We start from the raw sequence: 22,142 nt of genomic DNA, 5'->3' as shown, positions 1-22,142 counted from the left end.
GACCAGGGTAGGGAGGCACAGGGGTCCCTTGGCCGGGAGACAGGAGGAGCAGGGCCGAGAGGCAGAGGGGGACCAGGGCCGGGGGGGGGGCTCCAGGGCAGGGCGGCAGAGGGGGACAAGGGCCGAGAGATGGGCAGCATGGCTGGGTGGTATATCTTACCCGGGGCTGGGACGGAGAGGGGGACCCGGGCCTTGAGGCTGAGGTGGAACAGGGCAGGTAGGCAGAAGGGAACCAGGGCCAGAAGACAGAGGGGTACCTGGGCCGGGAGACAAGGGGACTAGGTCGGGAGGCAGATGGGAACCTGGGCCGGGAGACAGGAGGACCTGGGCAAGGAGACAGGTGCACCAGGGCCAAAAGGCAGGGGGAACCTAGTCTGAGATTCAGGTGGGAACCAGACAGGGAGGCAGAGGGGGACCAGGACCAGGAGTCAGAGGGTGACCAGAGCAGGGAGGCAGAGGGACACTTGGGTCGGGGGACAGGCTTACCAGGGCCGCAGATAGAGGGGAACCAGGGCCGGGACGGAGAGGGACCAAAGGGCCTGGAGGTAGAAGGAGACCAGAACCGGGCGGCACAGAGGGACCAGGGCCGGGAGGCAGAGGGGGACCAGGGCAAGGAGGCTGCATGGTCCCTGGGCCAGGAGACAAGGCGAGCAGGGCATGGAGGTAGAGGGGACCCACGACCGGGAGGAGAGAGACCAAAGACTTGGAGGTATATGGAGACCAGGTTCTGGAGGCACAAAGGGTCCAGGACTGAGAGGCAAAGGGGGACCAGGGCAGGGAGGCAGAGGGGCACCAGGGGTAGGATGCAGTGGTGTACCTGGGCCATGACACAGAGGGAACTGAAAAGTGAGCCAGAGGGGTACCTTGACCAGGAAATGGGGGACCAGGGCCAGGAGGTAGTTGGGGACGAGGGCTGAGAGGCGGGTTGGACTGGGGCAGGGAGGCATAGGGGGACCAGGACCGGGAGGTAGAGGGTACCCACGGCAGGGATGGAGAGAGACCCAAGGGCCTGGAGTTAGAAGGAGACCAGGGCCGGGAGGCAGAGGTGGACCAGGGCATTGCGGCAGAAGGTGACCATGGCCAAGGAGGCAGTGGGTTACGTGGGCCGGGAAATGAGGGAATATGGCCGAAAGGAAGTGGGTGACTAAGTCCTGGAGGCAGAGGGGGACTAGGGCCATGAGGCAGAGGGGTACCTGGGCCAGGTGACAGGTGGAACTGGGCAGGGAGGCAGAAGGGTACCTCGACCTGGAGACAAAGGAACCAGGGTCGAGAGGCAGAGGGGGACTTGGGCAGGAAGGCAGAGTGGTACCAGGGCCACGGCACAGAGGGACCAGAACAGGGAGGCAGAGGGGTACCTGGGCCAGGAGACGGGGGACCAGGTCCGGGAAGTAGTCGGAGACCAGGGCTGAGAGGCAGTGCAGACTGGGGCAGGGAGGCACAGGGGGACCAGGGCCGGGAGGTGGAGGGAACCCTTGGCCAGGAAGGAGAGAGACCCAGGAGACGGGTCCCGGGCCGGGAGGTGGAGGGAACCCTGGGTCAGGACGGAGAGAGACCCAGGAGACGGGACCAGTGTCTGGAGGCAGAAGGAGACAAGGGCTGGGAGGCAGAGGTGGTCCAGGGCAACGCGGCAAGAGGGGACCATGACCCGTATGCAGAGGGTTACCTGGGCCCGAGAGACAGGGGGACCAGGGCAAGGAGGCAGAGGTGTACCGGGGCTGTGCCGCAGTGAGTGACCGAGGCCGGGAGGCAGAGGGACACCTTGGCTGGGAAGCAGAGGGGGACTGGGGCTGAGAGGCTGGAGGTACCAGGACAGGGAGGCAGTGGGGGACCAGGACTGGGAGGCAGAGGGGGACCTGGGTTGGGAGGTGGAGGGAACCCATCGGCAGGAGGCAGAGGGGTACCTGGACCAAGAAACCAAAGGACCAGGGCTGGGAGGTAATGGGGTACATCTGGACCGGAAGTCATGGGGACCAGTGCTGGTTGGTAGAGGGGAACGAGGGCTGGGAAGGAGAGAGGGCCCAGGGCCTGAAGGTAGGGGAGACCAGGGCCAGGAGGCACAGTGGGACAAGGGCTGGGAGGCAGAGGGGTACCAGGGCTAGGAGGCAGTGGGTTACCTTGTCCAGGAGACAGGGGGGCCAGGGCCAGGACGTAGAGGGGTTACCTGGGCCAGGAGACCCGAGGACCATGGTCGGAAGGTTGAGAGGTACCTGGGCCGGGAGACAGGGGAACCAGGGCCGGGAGGTAGAGGGGTACCTGGGCCCATAGACAGGGGGACCAGGGCCAAGAGGCAGTGGGGTACCACAGCCGAGAGGCAGAGGGGTAGCAGGGCCGAGACGCAGGGGGGAATCCGAGCTCGGAGTCAGAGGGGTACCTGGGCTGAGAGACGGGGTTCAGGGCTGGGAGGAAGAGGGGGACCAGGGCTGAGAGGCGGGAGGGACCAGTGCAGGGACACAGAGGGGGACCAGGACTGGGACAAAGAGGGGTCCTAGGTCAAGAGACAGGGGGACCAGGGCCGGATTGTAGAGTGGTACCTGGGCCGGGATGTGGAGTGGACCCAGGGCCAGGACGGGTAGAGGAGACCCAAGGTAATAGGTGCCTAGGAGACTGGGGCTGGGAGGTACAGAGGGACTAGGGCCAGGAGGCAGAGGGGGACCAGGGCCAGGAGTCAAAGGGGGACCAGGGCCAGAAGGCTGAGGGGACTAGGGCCAGGAGGCAGAGGGGGACCAAGGCCGGGATGCAGAGGGGTACCTGGGCCCGGAGGCAGAGGTGTACCTGGTCCGGGAGGCAGAAGGGTACCAGGGCCGGGAAGCGGTGGGGGACCAGGGCAAGGAGGCAGATGGGACCATGACCGGGCGGCAGAGGGGGACCAGGGCCCGGAGGCAGAGGGGTCCGGGGCCAGGATGCCGAGGGGTACCTGGCACAAGAGACAGAGTACAGGGCCGGGAGGCAGAGGGGGATCGGGGCAGATAAGCAGGGGGAACCGGGATATGCAGACAGAGGCGAACCAGGGCTGGGAGGCAGATGGGGACCAAGGCTGGGAGGCAGAAGGGGACCAGGGCCAGGAGACCCGGGGACCACAGTTGGGAGGTAGAGAGGTGCCTGGGCTGGGAGACAGGGGGACCAGGGAAGGGAGGTAGAGGGGATCCCGGGCTGGGCTGGAGAGAGACCCCATTGCCTGAAGTTTGAGGGAGACCAGGGCCAGGAGGCACAGAGGATCCAGGTCTAGGAGGCACAGAGGGACCAGGGCCTGGAGGTAGATTGGGATTGGGGCCTGGAGGTAGAGGAGGACCAGGGCCATGAGGCAGAGGGTTATCTGGGCTGGGAGCCAGGTGGACTAGATCCAGTAGACAGAGGAGTACCTGGGCCGGGAGACAAGGGGACCAGGGCCAAGAGTCAGAGGGGGGATCAGGGATGAGAGGCAGGGGGGACCAGGGCCCGGAGGTAGATGTGGACCATGGCGGAGAGTCAGAGGGGAATCAAGGCTAAGAGGCAGAGGGGTACCTGGGTCCGGAGCCAGGGAGCCAGGGCAGGGAGGTAGATGGGACCCAAGGCCGAGAGTTACAAGTTGACGAGGGCTGAGAAGAACTGCGGCAACTTGCCCTTAGGCAGAGAGGGATCAGGTCCTGGTGGAAGATAGAGACCAAGGCAGTGAGGTAGAGGGGACCTAGGGCTGGGAGGAGAAGGGGACCAGGGCAGGAAGCTTGCCGGGGACCCGGGCCATAAAGCAGAGTGGGACCAGGGCTGAAATGCAGAGGGGGACTAGTGCTGGGAGGCGGCAGAAGGGTACTAGGGCCGGGGGAGAAGGGGCCAGGGCCAGGATATAGAGGGGACCCAGGGCCAGGAATGAGAGAGTGACCAGGGCCTGGAGGTAGAGTGAGACCAGGGTCTAGAGGGTGGAGGAACAGGGCTGTGAAGGCAGAGGGGGACCAAGGCCAAGGGGGAGAGTGTTACCTGGGTCCGGAGACATGGGTACCAAGGCCTGGAGGTAGAGGGGACCCTGGGCCGGGACAGAGAGAAGGGCCAGGGCCAGGAGGTAGAGGGAGACTAGGGCTGGCAGGTACTGTGGGACCAGGGCCGGGAGGCAGTGTTCAGGGCCTGGAGGCAGAGGGGTACCTGGGCTGGATACAGGTGGACCAGGGCAGGGAGGCAGAGGGTTACCTGGGCCGGGGAAGAAGGGGATCAGGGTCAAGAGACAGAGGAAGACCAGGGCCGCGAGTCCGGGGGCTACCAGGGCGGGGAGGCAGAGGGTGACTAGGGCGTGGAGGCAGAGGGGGGCCAGGGCCAGGCGGCAGAGGGGGACCAGGGCTAGGAGGCAGAGCAGTACCTGGGTCCAGAGACAGGGGACCAGGGCCGGGAGGGAGAGTAGGGCCAGGGCCAGGAGGTAGAGGGAGACGAGGCCTGGCAGGCACCTGGGGACCAGGGCCCGTGGGCAGAGGGGGGCTAGGGCCGGGAGGTAGAAGGCGACAAGGACTGGGAAGAACCACAGCACCATGTCACTAGGCAGCGAAGGACTAGGTCCGGGCGGAAGATGGGGACCAATGCAAAGAAGTAGAGGGGAAAAAGGACCAGAGGGAGTGGGGTACCAAAGCCAGAAAGTAAGGTGGGACGAGCCTGAGAGGCAGAGAGGGACTAGTTCCGGGAGGCAGAGGGGGAGCAGGTCTTGGAGACAGAGGTATAACTGCACCGGCAAAGAGGGGGCCCTGGGCCAGGGGTTTGAGGGGTACCAGGATTGGGAGACAGGGGGACCAGGGCCGGGAGTTAGAGGGGACCCAGGGCCGGGAACAAGTGAGTGACCATGGCCTGGATGTATAGGGAGACGGGCAGAGATGCACCTGGGTCCGGAGTTGGGGGACCAGGGCTTAGAGGTAGAGGGGACCCAGGCCCGGGAAGGAGAGGAGGGCCAGGGCCTGGAGGTAGAGGGTGATGAGGCCTGCCAGGCACAGAGGGACCAGGACCGGGAGACAGAGGGGGACCAGAGACCGCAGGTACAAGGCGACAAGGGCTATGTCGAACCGGGGCACCATGCCAGTAGACAGAGAGGGACAAGATCCGGGCGGAAGATGTGGATCACGTTAGGGAGGTAGAGGGGATCGAGGGCCGAAGGGTGAAGGGGACCAGGGCCGAGAAGCCGGAGGGGGCGGGCAGGGCAGAGAGGCTGAGGGGGATCACGGCTGGGAGATAGAGGGGGACCAGAGCCAGGATTCAGTGGGGTACGTGGGCCGGGAGGTAGAGGAGGACCTAGGTCAGGAGGCAGAGGTTGACCAGGGCCAGGAGCAAAGGGGTACCTGGACCGGGAATCCAAGGCACCAGGGCGGGGAAGTAGTGGGGTACCTGGGCCGGAGGTCATGGGGACCAGGGCTGGTTGATTGAGGGGAACCAGGGGAGTGAAGGAGAAGGACCAGGCCCAGGAGTTGGAGGGGCACAAAGGCGGGGAGGTAGAGTGGGACCAGGGACAGGAGGCAGAGGGATACCTGGGCCTGCATTCAGGCAGACTAGGGCTGAGCGGCAGAGGGGGACCATGGCTGGGAGGCAGAGGGGTACCTGGACCAGAAAACAAGGGGACCAGTGCCGGAAGTTAGAGGGGTACCTGGGCCGGGAGGCCGGGAGTCCATAGCGGGCAGATAGAGGGGACCCAGGGCCGCGACGCAGAGAAGGACCAGGGCTCGGAGGTAGAGGGAGAACAGTGCCGGGAAGCACAGAGGGACCAGGCCACTGAGGCAGAGGGGGATCATGGCAGGGTGACAGAAGGGGACCAGGGCCAGAAGGCCAAAGGGTATCTGGATTGGGAGGCAGAGGGGTACCTGGTCCAGGAGGAAAGGGGACCAGGGCCTGGAGGTAGAGGGCGCCAAGGTCCGGGACGGAGAGAGACCCAAGCTCCTGGACGTAGAGGAAGATTCAGGCCGGGAGGCACAGTGGTACCAGAGCCGGGAGGCACAGAGGGAAGTGGGCCGGGAGGCAGTGGATTAGGGCAGAGATGTGGGGGGAAGCAGGATAGGGTGGCAGAGTGGGAGCAGGGCCGGGAAGCAGAGGGGGACCAGGATGGGGAAGCAGAGGGGGATCCGGGCCCAGAGGCAGAGGGGGTACCTGGGCAGGGAAATAGGGCGATCAGGGCCGGGATGCGGAGGGGAAAAGAGCCAGGATGCAGCAGAGTACCTGGGCCGGGAGGCAGAGGGGGACCAGGTCCAGAAGAAGAGGGGAACCAGGTCCGAGAGCCAGGGGAGGATCAGGGCAGGCAGAAGGAGACCAGGAATAGGCGGTAGAATGGGACCATGGTGGCGAGACAGAGGGGTACCAGGGTCGGGAGTTAGTGGGGTACCTGGGTTGGGAGACAGTTGGACCAGGGCCCGGAGGTAGAGGGACCCAAGGGCCGGAATGGAGAGAGACCCAAGGGCCTGGAGGTAGGAGACCAAGTCCGGGATGCACAGGGACCAGGTCCGGGAGGCAGAAGAGTACCTGGACCAGGAGACGGGGCCGACGGCCAGGAAGCAGAGGCGTACTAGGCCAGGTGACAGGCAGCAGGGCTGGGATGTATATGGTTGGGATGGAGAGGGGGAGCCGGGCCTGAAGGCAGAGGAGGACCAGGGCCAGAAGGCAGAGGGATACCTGGGCAGGGAGAGGAGGGACCAGGGCCGGGAGGCAGAGGGTGACCTGGGCCAGGAGACAGAGGAACCAGGGTCGGAAAACAAAGGGGAACCAGGGCTGAAAATTGGGGGCGACAAGGCCAGGGAGGCAGAGGGGTGCGAGAGCAGGGAGGCAGAGGGGGACCAGGGCCTGGAGGCAGGTGGGGTACCTGGCCCGCGAAACGGGGAATAGGGCCGGGAGGTAGAGGTGACCCAGGGCTATTATGGAGAGAGGGACCAGGGCTTGTAGGTTGAGGGAAACCAGGGCCGGGATGCAGACGGGGATCAGGGTGGGAAGGCGGAGGGGGACCAGGGCCAGGAGGCAGAGGAGTACCTGGCCCGGGAGAGTGGGGGACCATGTCCGGGAGGCAGAGGGGTACCTGGGCCTGTAGAAAGGGGGACCAGGGCTGAGAAACAGAGGGGAACCAGGGCCAAGAGGCGGGGGCGACCCGGTCAGAGAGGCAGAGGCTGACCACAGATGGGGGACAGAGTGATACCTGGGCCCGGAAACAGCGGGACCAGGGCCAGGAGGCAGAGGGTGACCAGGGTCAGAAAGTAGAGGTGTACCTGGGACGAAAGGTAGAGCAGGACCATGGCCAAGGAGTAGGGGGGACCGGGATCATGAGGCATAGGGGTATCTGGGCCGGGAGACTGGGAAACGAGAGCCGAGAGGCAGAGGGGGACCTGGGCCAGGAGGCAGAGTGGAATCTGGGCCGGATGACAGGGGGACCAGGGCCGGGAGGTAGAGGGGACCTGGGCCGGGATGGAGAGAGTTACCAGGGCCTGGAGGCACAGAGGGACAAGGGCCGGGAGGCAGGCGGGGACAGGTCGGGGAGTTCGGGGAGGCCGACAGCCGAGGGCCCTGGCCCCCTGTCTTCAGACCCAGGTACCTCTCTACCCCCTGGCCCGCGTAACATTCTGCCTCCCGGTCCTGGTCTCCCTCTACCTCCTGGCCCTGGTCCCCCCTTGCTTCTCGGCCCTGGTCCTCATCTGACTCTTGGCCCTGGTCCCCTTGTCCCCTGGCCCAGGTACCGCTCTGCCTCCCTGCCCTGGTAAACCTGTCTCCCAGCCCAGGTACCCCTCTGCCTCCTGGACCTGGTCCTCCTCTGCCTCGAAGCCCTGATCCCCGTCTGCCTCCCAGCACCGGTCCCTCTGTGACTCCTGGTCCTGGTGTCCGTCAACCTTCAGGCCCTTGGGTCTCTCTCCATCCCGGCGCTGGGTACCCTCTACCTCACGGCCCTGGTCCCCCTGTATCCCGTCGCAGGTACCGGTCTCCCGTTTCCCGTCCCAGGTACCTCTCTGCCTCCCAGCCCCGATCGTCATCTACCTCCTGGCCCAGGTACGCCTCTGCTTCCATACCCTGGTACCCCTGCTTATCGGCCCCGAACCTCCTCTGCTTCCGGGCCCAGGAACCTCTCTTCCTCCTTTCCCTGGTCCCCTTTCGCCTCCCCGACCTGTCCCCGTCTGCCTCCCGGCCCTGGTCCCTCTGTGCCTCCCGGCCCTGGTCTTCCTGGACCTCCAGGCCCTCCTACCTCTCTATATCCGGCCCAGGTCCCCTCTACCTCCAGGTACTGGTCCCCCTGTCTCCCTGCCCAGGTTCCACACTGCCTCCTGGCCCCGGTCCCACTCTGCCTCTCGGCTCTGGTCTCCCTGTCTCACGGCCCAGATCCCCCTATGCCTCATGATCCCGGTCCCCCCAACTTCTTGGCCATGGTCCTGCTGTACCTATCGCCCGAGGTACACCTCTACCTGCTGGCCATGGTCACCCTCTGCCCCCCTGGCCCTGGTCCCCCTGTCTCCCGGCCCAGGTATCCCTCTGCACCCCGGCTCTGGTCTGCTTCTGCCTCTCTGACCTGGTCGCCCCCGCCTCTCGGCACTGGTTCCCTTTAGTTTCTCAACCATGGTCCCATTTTCTCCAGGCCCAGGTCGCCCTCTGCCTCCCAGGCATGGTCCCCTTGTCTCCCGGGCAAGGTACTCCTCTGCCTCCTGGCCCTTGTCCCCCTCTGCCTCCCCACCCTGATCCCCGTCTGCATCCGGGCCCTGGTCTCCCTCAACCTCCAGGCCCTGGTCCCTCTCTCCTTCACAGCCCTGGGTCACCTCTACCTCCAGGCCCTATTCCCCGTTTCCTGGGCCAGGTATCGCCCCCCATGCCTCCAGGCCCTGTTCCCCCTCGGCATCACAGCTCTGGACCACCCTGCCTCCCTGCCCTTGTCGCCCCCACTTTTCCGCCATGGTCCCCCTTTGTCTCCCGTCACTGGTTCCTCTGTCTCCTGGTCCAGTTCACCCTCTGCCTCCCGGCCCTGGTCCCTCATCTCCCGGCCCAGGAATCCCTCTGCTTTCTGGCCCTGCTCCTCCTCAGCCTCCAGGCCCGGCTCCCCCTCTCAATCCCGACCATATACACCCCAGCCCTGATGTCCTTCTCCTGGCCTAGTATGGCTCTGCTTCCTGGCCCTCGGCCCCGTCTCCTGGCCAGGTACTCTTCTGCCTCCCGGACCTGGTCCCTGTGCATCCTGGACTTGGTCTCCTACCTCCAGGCACTTGGGTTTCTCTACATCCCGGCCCTTGGTTCGCTCTACCTCCGGGCCCTGGTCCAACTGTGTCCCAACTCAGGTACCCCACTACATCCAAACCTTGGTACCCCTCTACCTCCCCACCCTTGTCCCATTCTACCTCCCATTCCTGGTCCCCCTCTGCCTGCCCTGGTCCTCCCCTGGCTCTCGGACCTGGTTCCCCTCTGCCTCTGGACCTGGTCCCCCTCTGCCTCCCGGCCCAGGTACCTACCTGCACCCTGGCTCTTTTCCCCCTCTGCATCCCGGCGCTGATCCCCCGTCTCCCGGCCCAGGTACACCCTCTGCTTCGGGGCCCTGATCCCCCTCTGCCTCCCCATCCTGGTCCCCCTCTGCCTTCCGGCCCTGGTCCCCCTCTGCCTCCTTATCCTAGTTCCCCCCACTTCTCGGCCCTAGTCCCACTGCGTCCCGGCCCACTTCCCTCTGTGCCTCCCTGCCCTGGTCGCTCTATGCCTCCCGGCCTGAATCCCCATCTACGTCCAGGCCCTTGGGTCTCTCTCCGTCCAGTGCCTTGGCGCCCTCTACCTCCAGGCCCTGGTTCCCTTGCCTCCTGGCCCAGGTACCCCTCTGCCTCCCAGTCCAGACACCCTTCTGCCTCCGGGCACTGCTCCTCTTCTGCCACCCTGCCAGAGTCCCCCTCTGCCTCCGTGGCCTGGTCCCTCTGTGCTACCCGGCACTGTTCTCCCTCTACCTCCAAGCCCTGGTCCATCTCTCCGTCGTTACCCTGGGTCCCCTCTATCTGCTCGCTCTGGTCTCCCCGCCTCCCGGCCCAGGTAATCCTCTACTTCCGGCACTGGTCCCCTTGTTCCCTGGTCCAGGTCCTCCTCTGCCTCCCCTCCCTGGTGCCCCTTACCTCCTGGGCCTGGTCCTACTCCTTCACTCCCCTGGTTCCCCTCTACCAACCAGCACTGGTCCCCATGACCTCCGGCCCAGGTACCCCACTACTTCCCGCCCCTGGTCCCTTTGTGTCCGGAGCCAGGTACCCCTCTGCCTCCGGGCCTGGTCACTCTCTGCCTCCTGACCTAGGTCCCCCTCTGCTTCCCATTCCTGGTCCCTCTCTACGTCCCTGCCCTGGTCACTCCACCTCTCAGCCCTGGTCCTCCTCTGCCTCCCGGCCCGCGTCCCGGCCACTGAAACCTGGCCCTGGTCTCCTCTATATCCCAGTTCTGATCCCCCTCAGCCTCTCTACCCTGCCCGACCCCTCCTGCTTCTCGGCCCTGGTCCCCTTCTCCTACCGGCCCTAGTTCCCCTCTACCTCCCTACATTGGTCCACATCTTCTGCCCGGATCTGGTCCCTCTCTGTCTACCGGCCTGGTGTCCCGATTCGACCCAGCCCTTGTCGCCTCGTACCTCCGGTCCCTGGTCCCCCTCTGCCTCCCGGCCCTGGTCCCTCTGGGCCTGCCAGCCCTCACCACCCTCTACCTCCAGGCCCTGGCCCTTCTCTCCGTCCAGGCCCTGTCTCCCCTCTACCTCTAGGCCCTGGTCCACCATCTCCGGACCCAGGTAACCATCTACCTCCTGGCTCAGGTCCTCCTCTGCCTTCCCTCACTGGTCGCCTCCTGTCTCCCGGCCCTGGTCGTCCCCTACCACTCTGCCCGTCTCCCTATACCTCCAGGCCCTGGTCACTCACTTGTTCCCGGCTCTGGGTCCCCTTTCAATCACGGTTCTGGTCCCCCTGTCTCCCAGCCCTGGTACCCTTAGAACTCCCGGCCCAGGTCCTCCTGTCTGCCGGTGCAGGTATAAATCTGTCTCCAGGCCCTGGTCCCCCTCTGCCTCCCGGAACTATTCCCCTTTGCCTCTCAGCCCTGGTCCCACTTTACTTTCTGGCCTTGGTCCCCTCCGACCTTCCGGCCTCGGTCCCCCTCTCCCTCTGGCTCTATTTCCCCTCTACCTCTTTGCATTGGTCCCCATCTTCTACCAGAACCTGGTACCTCGCTGCCTACTGGCATGGTGCCGTGGTTCTTCCCAGCACTTGTCGCCTTGTACCTCCCGACCCTGGCCCCCCTCTGCCTCAGGGCCCTGGTCCCCCTACGCCTGCCAGCCCTCGTCTCCCTCTAACTCCTGACCCTGGTCCTTCTCCCCCTCCCGGGCCTGGTCCCCTGTCTATGGACCCAGGTACAGCTCTGCCTCCTGGCCCTGGTCCCCCTCTGCCGCCTTGACCTGACCCCCCTCTGCCTCCACGCCCTAGTCACCCTCTGCCTCCCGGCCCTGGTCCCTCCCTTGTCTCGGCCATGGTCTTCCTCTACCTCCAGGTCCTTGTCATCCATCTCCCAGTCTCCCTGCCCTTGTCCCCATGTCTCCCGACCCAGGTACCCCTATGCCTCCTGGCCCTGGTCCCCTCTGCCGCCCTGCCCTGGTCCCCCTCTGCCTCCCCTCCCTAGTATCCCCCGGCCTCTAGGCCCTAGTCACCCTCTGACTCTTGACCTTGGTCCCCTTCTCCCCCGGCCCAGGTAACCCTCTGCCTCCCTGCCCTGGTCCACCTGTCTCCAGCCCAGGTACCCCTCTGCCTCCCTGCCCTGGTCCACCTGTCACCATCCCGGCTACCCCTCTGCCTCCTGGACCTGGTCCTCTGCATCAAGGCCCTGATCAATGCCTCCCGGCCCTGGTACCACAGTGCCTGCCAGCCTTTGTCTCCCTCTACCTCCTGGCCCTGGCCATTCACTCTGTCTCGGCCCTGGGTCTCCTCTACCTCCAGGCCTTGGTACGCATGTCTCCGGACACAGGTAACACTCTCCCTCCTGGCCCTGGTCCCCCTCTGCCTTCCCAGCCCTGTTTCCCCCTCCCTCTCGGCCCTGGTCTCACTCTACCTCCAGGCCCTGGTAACTCTTATTCCTGGCCCTGAGTCCCCTCTACCTCGTGGCCCTGGCCCCCTATCCCCCGACCCTAGTACCCCTCTTCCACCTCCCAGCACTAGTCCCCCTCTGCCTTTCAGCGCTGGTCCCACTCTCCTTTATTGCCCAGGTCCCCCACAAGTTTCCGGCCCTGGTCCCCTTCTCCTTCCAGCCCTAGGTCCCCTCTACCTCACTGCCTTCGTCTCTATCTTCCACCCGAACCTGATCCCTCTCTCCCTACCGGCAGGGTGCCGCAGGTCTTCCCAGCCCTCGTCAAATTGTACCTATCTGCCCTGGGTCCCCTCTACCTCCCGGCCCTGGTCCGCCTGTCTCCCGGCCCAGGTACTCCTCTGTCTCCTGGATCTAGTCCACCTGGCTCTCAGCCTAGATACCCCTCTGCCTTATGGCCCTGGTCCTCCTCTGCCTCCAGGACCTAGTCCCACTCTACCTCCAGGCCCTGGTCCCTCTGTGCCTCCTGGACCTGGATCCTCTGTGCCTCCTGGACCTGGTCTTCCTCAACCATCAGGCACTTCGGTCTCTCTCCAGCCCAGCCCGGGATCCCCTATACCTCCCAGCCCTGGCCCCCTGTCTCCCAGCCCAGGCACATCTCTCCCTCCCAACCCTGGTCCCCGGGTCTCCTGGCCCAGGTACCCCTCTGCCTCCTGGCCCTGGTCCCCCTCAACCTCCCAGCCTTGGTCCCCATCTGCCTCCCAGCCCTGGTTCGCCTCTGCCTGCATATCCCGGTTCCCCCAGCTTATCTGCGCCTATCCCCCTCTGGCACCCGGCCCTGGAACCCGTCTCTTGGTCCTGGTAGCCCTAGGAATATTGGCCCTGATCCCCCTCAGCCTCCGGGCCCTGGTCCCCCTCTGCCTCCCGGTCATGGTCCCATCTGCCTCCTTGCCCTGGTCACCCACCGCTTTTCAGGCCTGGTTCCCTTCTGCCTCCCGGACAAGGTACGCCTCTGCCTCCTGGCCCAGGTACACCTCTGTCTCCTGGCCCTGGTCCCCCTCTGCCTCCTGGCCCTAGTCCCTCTGTAGTTCCCAGCCCTAGTCTCATAGTCTCCTATTACCTTGGGTCATCTCTACCCGTCCTGGCCCTGGGTCCACTCCACATCCCGGCCCAGGTGCCACTCTACATTCTGGCCCTGGTACCCCTGTATGCTGACCCAGGACCCCTCTGCCTCCCAGTCCTGATCCCCCTCTGCGTCCCTGCCCAGGTCCCTCCCGCCTCTCAGCCCTGGTCCCCCTCTTCCTCCAGGCCCTGAACCCCGTCTCCCAGCCCAGGTACCCCTTTGCCTCCGGGCTCGGGTTCCCCTCTGCGTCTCGGCCCTGGTATCCCTCTGCCTCTCGGCTGTAGTCCTCGACTACCTCCTGGCCCTGGTCCCCCTCTGCCTGACTCCCAGCCCTTGTCCCTCTGTGCCTCCCGGCCATGGTCTCCCTCTACCTTCAGGCCCTGGGCCCTCTCTCTTTCCCAGCCCTGATTCTCCTCTACCAACCAGCCCTGGTCCCCATGACCTCCGGTCCAGAGGTACCCTACTACCTCCCAGCCCTGGTCCTTTGGTTTCCTGGTCCAGGTATCCCTCTGCCTCCTAGCCGTCGGTTTCCTCCACCTCACAACCCAGGTCCCCCTCTGCCTCCCAGTCCTGGTCCCCCACTGCCTACCTGCCCTGGCACCTCCCGCCTCTCAGCCCTAGTCCCTGTCTGCCTCCCAGCCCAAGTGCCCCTCTGCCTCCCGGCCTGGTCCCCCATTGAGGCACAGTCCCGGTCCACCTCTGCCTATCGGCCATGATCCTCCTCTGAGTATAGGCCCTGGTCACTCTGTCCCCAGGCCCAGATACCCCTCTCCCTCCTTGCCCTGGTCCCCCTGTCTCCCGGTCCATGTAACCCTCTGCCTCCTGGTCATGGTCCCCTCCTGTCGCCTTGACCTGGCCCACCTCTGCCTCTCGGGCCTGGTCTCCTTCTGCTTCCAGGCACTGGTCCCGTCTCCTGGGTCTCTCTCCGTCCTGGACCAGGGTCCCCTCCACCTCCCGGCCTTGGTCCCCCTAAGTCTCCCTACCCCAGTCTGCAAGGCCTCTCAGTCCTGATCTCCCACTATGTCCCGGACCAGGTTCCCGTCTCCTGGCCAAGGTACCCCTCTGCCTCCCTTTCCTGATCCGTCTGTGTCATGGCCCTGGTACCACTATGCCACCCTGCCCAGGTCCCCCTCTGCCTCCCGAACCTGGTTCCTTTGTCTCCGGGTCGAGGTACCTTTCGGCCTCCCTGCCCCGGTCCACCTGTCTCCTGGCCCAGGTACCCTTTGCCTCCTGGCCCAGGTCCCCCTCTGCCTCCATTCCTTAGTCACCCACTTAATCCCGGCCCTTATCCCCTATCTCCCGGCCCACGTAACCCTCTGACTCCTTGCCATGGTCACCTTCTTCCGCATTGTCCTGGTCCACCTCTGCCTCTCGGCCCTGGTAGCTCTGTGCCTCCCTGCCCTGATCTCCTACAAACACCAAGCCCTTGGGTCTCTCTCCATCCCTTCCCTGGGTCCCCTCTACATCCCAGCCCTGGTCCCCCCCATGCCTCCCTGCCCCAGGCCAACCCGCCTCTAAGCCCGGGTCCCCCACTATCTCCAGGCCTTGGTCCCCCATCTCCTGGTCAAGGTACCCCTCTGCCTCACTGTTCAGTTCTCTCTGTGTCATGGCCCAGGTACCCCACTGCATCCTGGCCTTAGTGCCCCTCTACCGCCCTGCCTTGGTCCCCCTCTGCCTCTCCGTCCTGGACCCTCTCTGCCTCCAGACCCTGGTCTCCTTCTACCTCCAGGCTTTGGGTCTCTCTCCTCCCCGGCCGTGGCTCCCCTCTACCTCCATGCCCTGGTCGCCTTGTCTCCTGGCCCAGGGTCCATTCAACCTCCTTGCCCTGATCACCCTCTGCTGCCCTTCTCTGGTCCCCTTCAGCCTCCCGGCCCTGGTCCCTCTTTGCCGCCCTGTTCTGTTCTCCTTCTACCTCCAGTCCCTTGGGTCTCTCTCCGTCCCGGCCCTGGTTTCCCTCTATCTGCGGCCCTGGTCAGCCTGTCCCCCGACCCATGCATCCCTCTGCCTCCCTGCTCTGGTCACCCTCTGCCTCCTGGTCCTGATCGCTCTCTGCCTCCCTGCCCTGGTTCCCACCTGAGTCTCAGTCTTGGTTCTCTCTGCCTTTCGGCCCTGGAGCAACTGTCTCCTGGCCCAAGGTCCCCCTGTATCCTGACCCAGGTACCCCTCTGCCTTCTGGCCCTGGTCCCCCTCTGCCTAGCTGCCCTGGTCCACCTCAGCCTCCAGGCCCGGGTCCCCCTCTCCGTCCCAGCCCCGGGTCAGATATACCAGCCAGCCATGCTGCCCATCTCCCGGCCCTTGTCCCCCTCTGCCGCCCTGCCCTGGTGCCCCTCCCCCTCTTGGCCCTGGTCCCCCTCTGCCTCTCGGCCCTGGTCCTCCTTTCTTCCGGCCCAGGGACCCCTGTGCAGCCTTGTCCTGTTCCCCCTCCCTCCCGGCCCAGGTACACCTCTGCCTCCCGGCCCTGGTTCCCCTCTGCCTCTCGGCCCTGGTCCACCATCTTTCGGCCCAGGTACACCTCTGCTTTCTGGACATGGTCCCCCTCTGCCTACCTGCCCTGGTACCCCTCTGCCTCCCGGCCCAGGTACCCTTCTCCCTTCCGGCTCTGGTACCCCAGCGACCGGCACAGGTAACCCTCTGCCTCTTGGCCCTGGTACCCCGGTGCCGCCCTGCCCTAGTACCACTTTGCGTACCGGTCCTGGTCCCCCTCTCTCCCGGCCAAGGTACCCTCTAAATACTGGCCCTGGTCCCCCTTTGCCTCCCCTCCCTGCTTCCCCTCTTCCCCCTGCCCCAGGTCCACCGCTTCCTCCCAGCACTGGTCCCAATCTGCCTCCCGTCCCTGGTCCTCCTCTGTCTCCCGCTCGTAATCCCCCTCTACTCCCGGCCCTGATCGCCGTCTGTCTCCCGGCCCTGGTACCCCTCTTCCTCCTGGCCCTCGTCCCCCTCTGCCTCCCGGCCCTTGAAGCTCTAAACCTCGCGGCCCTTATTTACCTCTTCCTCGCTGTCCTGATCGTACTCTTTCTTCCAGTGCTTGTTACTTTCTGCCACCCGGCCCTGATCCCCATCTGCCTCCTGCACCTGGTCCCCCTCTACCTACCTACCCTGGTCCCCATTTCCCACCCAGCCCTGTTCCCCTTCTCCCTCCTACCTTACCAGGCCTCGTGGCCCTGTTCCTGGTCTGACACCCTGCCCTTGTCCCTTTGTAGCTCCTGGTCCTGGTCCTTCTGTGCCTCATGGTCCTGGTATCTTTCTACCTCCAGCCCTTTGGGTCTCTCTCCAATCCGGCGCTGGGTCCCCTCTACCTTCTGGCCCTAGTCGCCGTCTCCCTGCCCGGTACCCTTCTGCCTCCTGGCCATGGTATCCCTCTGCCTCCCGGCCCTGTTTTCCCTCTGCATCCCCACCGTGGTCCCCCTCTGCCTCCCGGCCTTTGTGCCCCTCTGTCTTTCAGCACTGATCCACTTTAATTTCTGGCCCTGGTCCCATTCCCTTCCGGCCCTAGGTCCAATCAGCCCCCCTGCCTTGGTCCCCATCTTCTGCCCGGAACTGGTCGCTCTCTGACTACCGGCATTGGTGCCCCCATTACTCCCAGCCCTCGTTTCCTTGTACCTCTCAGCCCTGGTCCCCCTGTGTCTCCAGGCACTGGTCCCCTTGTACCTGTCAGCCCTGGCCTCCCTTTCCTCCAGGCCCTGGCCTTCCTCTCTCTGTTCTGGCCCTAAATCGCCTCTATCTACAGGCTTAGGTGCCCCAGGCTACAGTCCCAGGTACTCCTCTGCCTCCCGACCCTAGTCCCCCGTCTCCCGGCCCTGGTTCCCCTCTGCCTCCAGGTCCTGGTCCCCATCTGCCTCCAGGCCCTGGTCCCCCTCTGCCACCCGATCCTGGTCCCTTTAATCAGTCAATCAATCAATCGTATTTATTGAGCGCTTCCTGTGTGCAGAGCACTGTACTAGGCGCTTGGGAAGTACAAGTTGGCAACATACAGAGACGGTCCCTACACACAGGAACCGTGAGTTAGACTGTCTTCTAGCTCACAGTCTAGAAGGGGGAGACAGATAACAAAACAGAACATATTAACAAAATAAAAGAAATAGAATAGATATGTACAAGTAAAATAAATCAATAAGTAGAGTAATAAATACGTACAAACATATATACATATATACAGGCGCTGTGGGGAAGGGAAGGAGGTAAGGCGAGGGGGATCGAGAGGGGGAGGAGGGGGAGAGGAAGGAGGGGGCTCAGTCTGGGAAGGCCTCCTAGAGGAGGTGAGCTCTCATTAGGGACTTGAAGGTAGGAAGAGAGCTAGCTTGGCGGATGTGGGGAGGGAGGGCATTCCAGGCCAGGGGGATGACGTGGGCCGGGGGTCGACGGCGGGACAGGTGAGAACGAGGCACGGTGAGGAGATCAGAGGCAGAGGAGCGGAGGGTGCGGGCTGGGCTGTAGAAGGAGAGAAGGGAGGTGAGGTAGGAGGGGGCGAGGTGATGGAGAGCCTAGACGCCGAGGGTGAGGAGTTTCTGGCTGATGCGTTGGTTGATTGGTAGCCACTGGAGATTTTTGAGGAGGGGTGTAACATGCCCAGAGCGTTTCTGGACAAAGACAGTCCGGGCAGCGGCGTGAAGTCTGGATTGAAGTGGGAGAGACAAGAGGATGGGAGATCGGAGAGGAGGCTGATACAGTAGTCCAGACGGGATAGGATGAGAGCTTGAACGAGCAGGGTAGCGGTTTGGATGGAGAGGAAAGGACGGATCTTGGCAATGTTGCGGAGCTGATACCGGCAGGTTTTGGTGACGGCTTGGATGTGAGGGCTGAACGAGAGAGCGGAGTCGATGATGACACGAGGTTTGCGGGCTTGTGAGACGGGAAGGATGGTAGTGCCGTCAACAGTGATGGGAAAGTCAGGGAGAGGGCTGGGTTTGGGAGGGAAGACAAGCAGTTCAGTATTGGACATGTTGAGATTTAGGTGGCGGGCAGACATCCAGCTGGAGATGTCTTGAAGGCAGGAGGAGGTGAGAGCCTGGAGAGAGGTGGAGAGAGCAGGGGCAGAGATGTAGATTTGGGTGTCATCAGCGTAGAGATGATAGTTGAAGCCGTGGGAGCGAATGAGGTCACCAAGGGAGTGAGTGGAGATCGAGAACAGAAGGGGAACAAGAACTGATCCTTGAGGAACCCCCACAGTAAGGGGAGGGGAGGGGGAGGAGGAGCCTGCAAAAGAGACTGAGTATGAACGACCGGAGAGATGAGGAGAACCAGGAGAGGAGGGAGTCAGTGAAGCCAAGGTTGGATAGCGTGTTGAGGAGAACGGGGTGGTCCACAGTGTCGAAGGCAGCTGAGAGGTCGAAGAGAATTAGGATAGAATATGAGCCGTTGGATTTGTCAAGCAGGAGGTCATTGGTGACCTTTGAGAGGGTGGTTTCCGTGGAATGTAGGGGACAGAAGCCAGACGTTGGGGGGGGTCGAGGAGAGAGTTGGTGTTGAGGAATTCAAGGCAGCGTGTGTAGACGACTGCTTCAAGGAGTTTGGAAAAGAATGGTAGGAGGGCGATGGGGCGATAACTAGAAGGTGAGGTGGGGTCAAGAGAGAGATTTTTTTAAGATGGGAGAGACATGGGCATGTTTGAAGGCAGAGAGGAAGGAACCAGTGGAGAGTGAGCTGTTGAAGATGGAAGTTAAGGAGGGGAGAAGGGACGGAGCGAGAGATTTCATGAGATGAGAGGGAATGGGGTCAGAAGCACAGGTGGCCGGAGTAGAACTTGAGAGGAGGGAGGAGAGCTCCTCTGAGGATACTGCTGGGAAGGATGGTAGAGTAGCAGAGTGTTGAGAGCCGGGGGTTGGAGAAGGTGGGGGGAGTGACTTTGAGGAGATCGGACCTGATGGATTTAATTTTATTAATGAAGTAGGAGGCCAGATCGTTGGGGGTGAGGGAAGGAGGAGGGGGAGGAACCGGGGGCCTAAGAAGGGAGTTGAATGTACGGAAGAGCTGACAGGGATGATTGGCAAGGGTGTCAATAAGGGAGTAGAAATAGTTTTGTCTGGCAGAGGAGAGGGCTGTGTTAAGGCAGGAAAGGATAAATTTGAAGTGAACGAGGTTGGCATGGTGTTTAAGCCTCCTGGCCCTGGTCTACCTCTATATCCAGGCCATTGGGTCTCTCTTCGTCCCTGCCATGGGTCCCCTGTACCTCAGGGCCTTGGTCCCCAGTCTGCCAGCCCTGGTCTCCCTCTACCTCCAGGCCCTGGCCCCACTTTGCGTCCCGACCCCGGGACCCTCTACCTCCTGGACTAGCGCCCCCTGTCTCCCGGCCCAGGTACCCCTTTGTGTCCCGGCACTGTTTCTCCGGTCTACAGGCCTTGGTCCCTCTCTGCCTCCCGGCCCTGGTCCTGTCTGCCTCATGGCCCATGTCACCCTATGCCTCCCTGCCCTTGCCCCCCCCGGGGATTTGGTCCTGGTACCCCTTTGCCTCCCGACCCAGGTACCCTTCTGCCTCTTGGCCCTGGTCCCCATCGGCTTCACGGACCTGGTACCCCGTCTACTGGCCCAGATACCCCTCTGCCTCCTGGCACTGATACCACCCTACCTCCCCGCCCTTGTCCCCCTCAGCCTCCAGGCCCTCGTGACGTTCTGCATCCCTGTCCTGGTTCCCCCCGCCCCGTGCTTCCCGGCCCAGGTCCCTCTGTGCCTCTTGGCCCTGGTCTCCTTCTACGTCCAGGCCCTTGTTTCTCGCTCCATCCCGGCCCTGGGTCACCTCTACCTCCAGGCCCTGGTCCCCCATCTCCCGGCCTAGTTACCCCTCTGCCTCTTGGACCTGATCACCCTCTGCCACCCTGCCGTGGTCCCCTTCTATCTCCTGGCCCTGGTCCCCCTCTACCTCCCGGCCCTGGTCCATCTCCGCCTCCCGAACATGTCCACACATCTCCCTGCCCAGGTACCCCTCTGCCCCCTGGCCCTGGTCCCCTTCTGCCTCCTGCCCCTGGTCCTTTTAAGCCTACCGGCCCCGGCCTCCCTCTACCTCCAGGCCACTGGGTCTTTCTAGGCCCCGGCGATGGGTCCCCTCTCCCTCCCGGCCCTGGTTCCCCTGCTCTGCCAGCCCTTGTTTCCCTCTACCTCCGGCCCTGGCCCCTCTCTATGTCCTGGCCCTGAGACCCTCTACCTTTCGGCCTAGGTCCCCCTGTATCCCAGCCCAGGAAATCCCCTGCCTCCCGGCCCTGGTCCCCCTCTGACTCCATGCCCTTGTCATCTCCTCTTCTCGGCCATGGTCCCCCTCTGCCTCGCGACCTGGTCCCCCGTCTACCGGCCCGAGTAACCCTCTGCATCCTGGCCCTAGTCCTCCCCTGACTACTGGCCCTGGTCAGCATTTGACACCCTGCCCAGGAACCCCTCAGACTGCTGGCCCTGGTCCCCCTTCTAAAGGCCCTGGTACCCCTCTGCCTCCTGGCCATGGTCCCCCCCTGCAGCACTGCCCTGGTCTCCTTCTGCCTACTGACCCTGGGTTCCACCTACTTCCCGGCCCTGATCCCCCAGTATCTCCTGGCCCAGGTAACCCTCTGTCACCTGGTCCTGATCCCCCTCTGCTTCCCTGCCCTTGTCCCCTACAATTTCTCGGCCCTGGTCCCCGTCTTTCTCCCACCCCTGGTCCCCCTCGTCCTCCCGGCCCTGGTCCCCCGGCCAAGGTACCCTTCTGCCTCCTGGCCCTGGTCCCTATCTGCCTCCCTTGGGTCTCTCTCCAACGCGGAGCTGGTTCCCCTTTACCTCCCGGCCTTGGTCCCCCGTCTACCAGCCCAGGTACCTCTCTGCCTTCTGGCCCTAGTCTGCCCCCACCACCCTGCCCTGGTGCCCCTCTGCTTATATGCCCTGGTCCCCATCTGCCTCCCGGCCCTGGTAATCCGTAGCCTCCCGTCCCTGTTCTCCCCCTGCCTCCATGCCCTTGTCTCCCCCGATTCTCGACCCGGGGGCCTCTTTGCCTTCCGTCCCTGGTAACCCTCTGCCTTCTGGCCCTAGTCCCCCACCCCCTGCCATCATGGCCTTATCCTCCTATGTATTCCGGGCCTGGTCCCTCTGTGCTTCCAGGCCTTGGTTTCCTTATACCGGCAGGCCCTTGTGTGACTCTCCAACCCGGCCCTTGGTCCACTCTCCCTCCCGGCTCTGGTCCCCTTTTCTCCAGGCCCAGGTACCCCTCTGCCTCCTGGCCTTGGTCCGCCCCCGCCACCCTGCCCTGGTCCCCCTCTGCCACTCTGCCCTGATCCCCCTCTGCCTCCCGGCCCTGGTCCCCCGTCTCCAGGCCCAGGTACCCCAAAGCCTCCCAGCCCTGGGTCCACTCTAGGTACAATCCTGGTTCCCCATTTCCTGGCCCAGGTATGCTTCTAAATCCTGGCCCTGGTCCCCCTCTGCCTCTCTTCCCTAGTCCCTTTGAGCCGCCCAGCCCTGGACCCCCTCTGCCTCCCTGTCCTGGTGCCCCGCTACCACCGCGCCTCTCTTCCCTTGATCCGCCTCTGACTTTCAGCCCTTGTTCCCCTTTCCTTCTGAGAAGCTGGAGGGTGATAAGGGCAGGAAGGCAGAGGTGCCCCTTTGCCTGCCGGCCCTTGTCCCCGTTTCCTGGCACTGGTCCCCCTCTGCCTCCAGGTCCTGGTCCCACTCTCCCTCCCTGCTCTGGTCCACACCGCCTCTCGACCCTGGTCCCCCTCTGCCTCCTGGCCTTGGTCCCCCTGTTCCCCGGCGCTGGTGCCCCTCTGCCTCCTGGTCCTAGTTTCACTCTGCAACCCTGCTCTGGTCCACACCGCCTCTCAGCCCTGGTCCCTCACTGCCTCCCAGCCCAGGTACCCCTCTGCGTCCCGGCCCTGGTCCCCCTGCCTCACGAACCAGGTACCCCTCTGCCTCCTGGCCCTGAAAACTCTGTTCCTCCCGGCACTGGTCTCCATGTAGCTCCAGGCCCTTGCGTCTCTCTCCGTTCCGACCCTAGGTCCCGTCTACCTTCTAGCCCAGATCACCCTGTCTCCCAACAGTCAACCCTCTGCCTCCTGGCCCGGGTCCCCATCTGCCTCCTGGCCCTGATCCCCCCCTGAATCCCTAT

This window comes from Tachyglossus aculeatus, unplaced genomic scaffold (assembly GCF_015852505.1).
Source record: "Tachyglossus aculeatus isolate mTacAcu1 unplaced genomic scaffold, mTacAcu1.pri scaffold_99_arrow_ctg1, whole genome shotgun sequence".
Taxonomy (NCBI): domain Eukaryota; kingdom Metazoa; phylum Chordata; class Mammalia; order Monotremata; family Tachyglossidae; genus Tachyglossus; species Tachyglossus aculeatus.
This window is presented reverse-complemented; position numbering follows the sequence as displayed.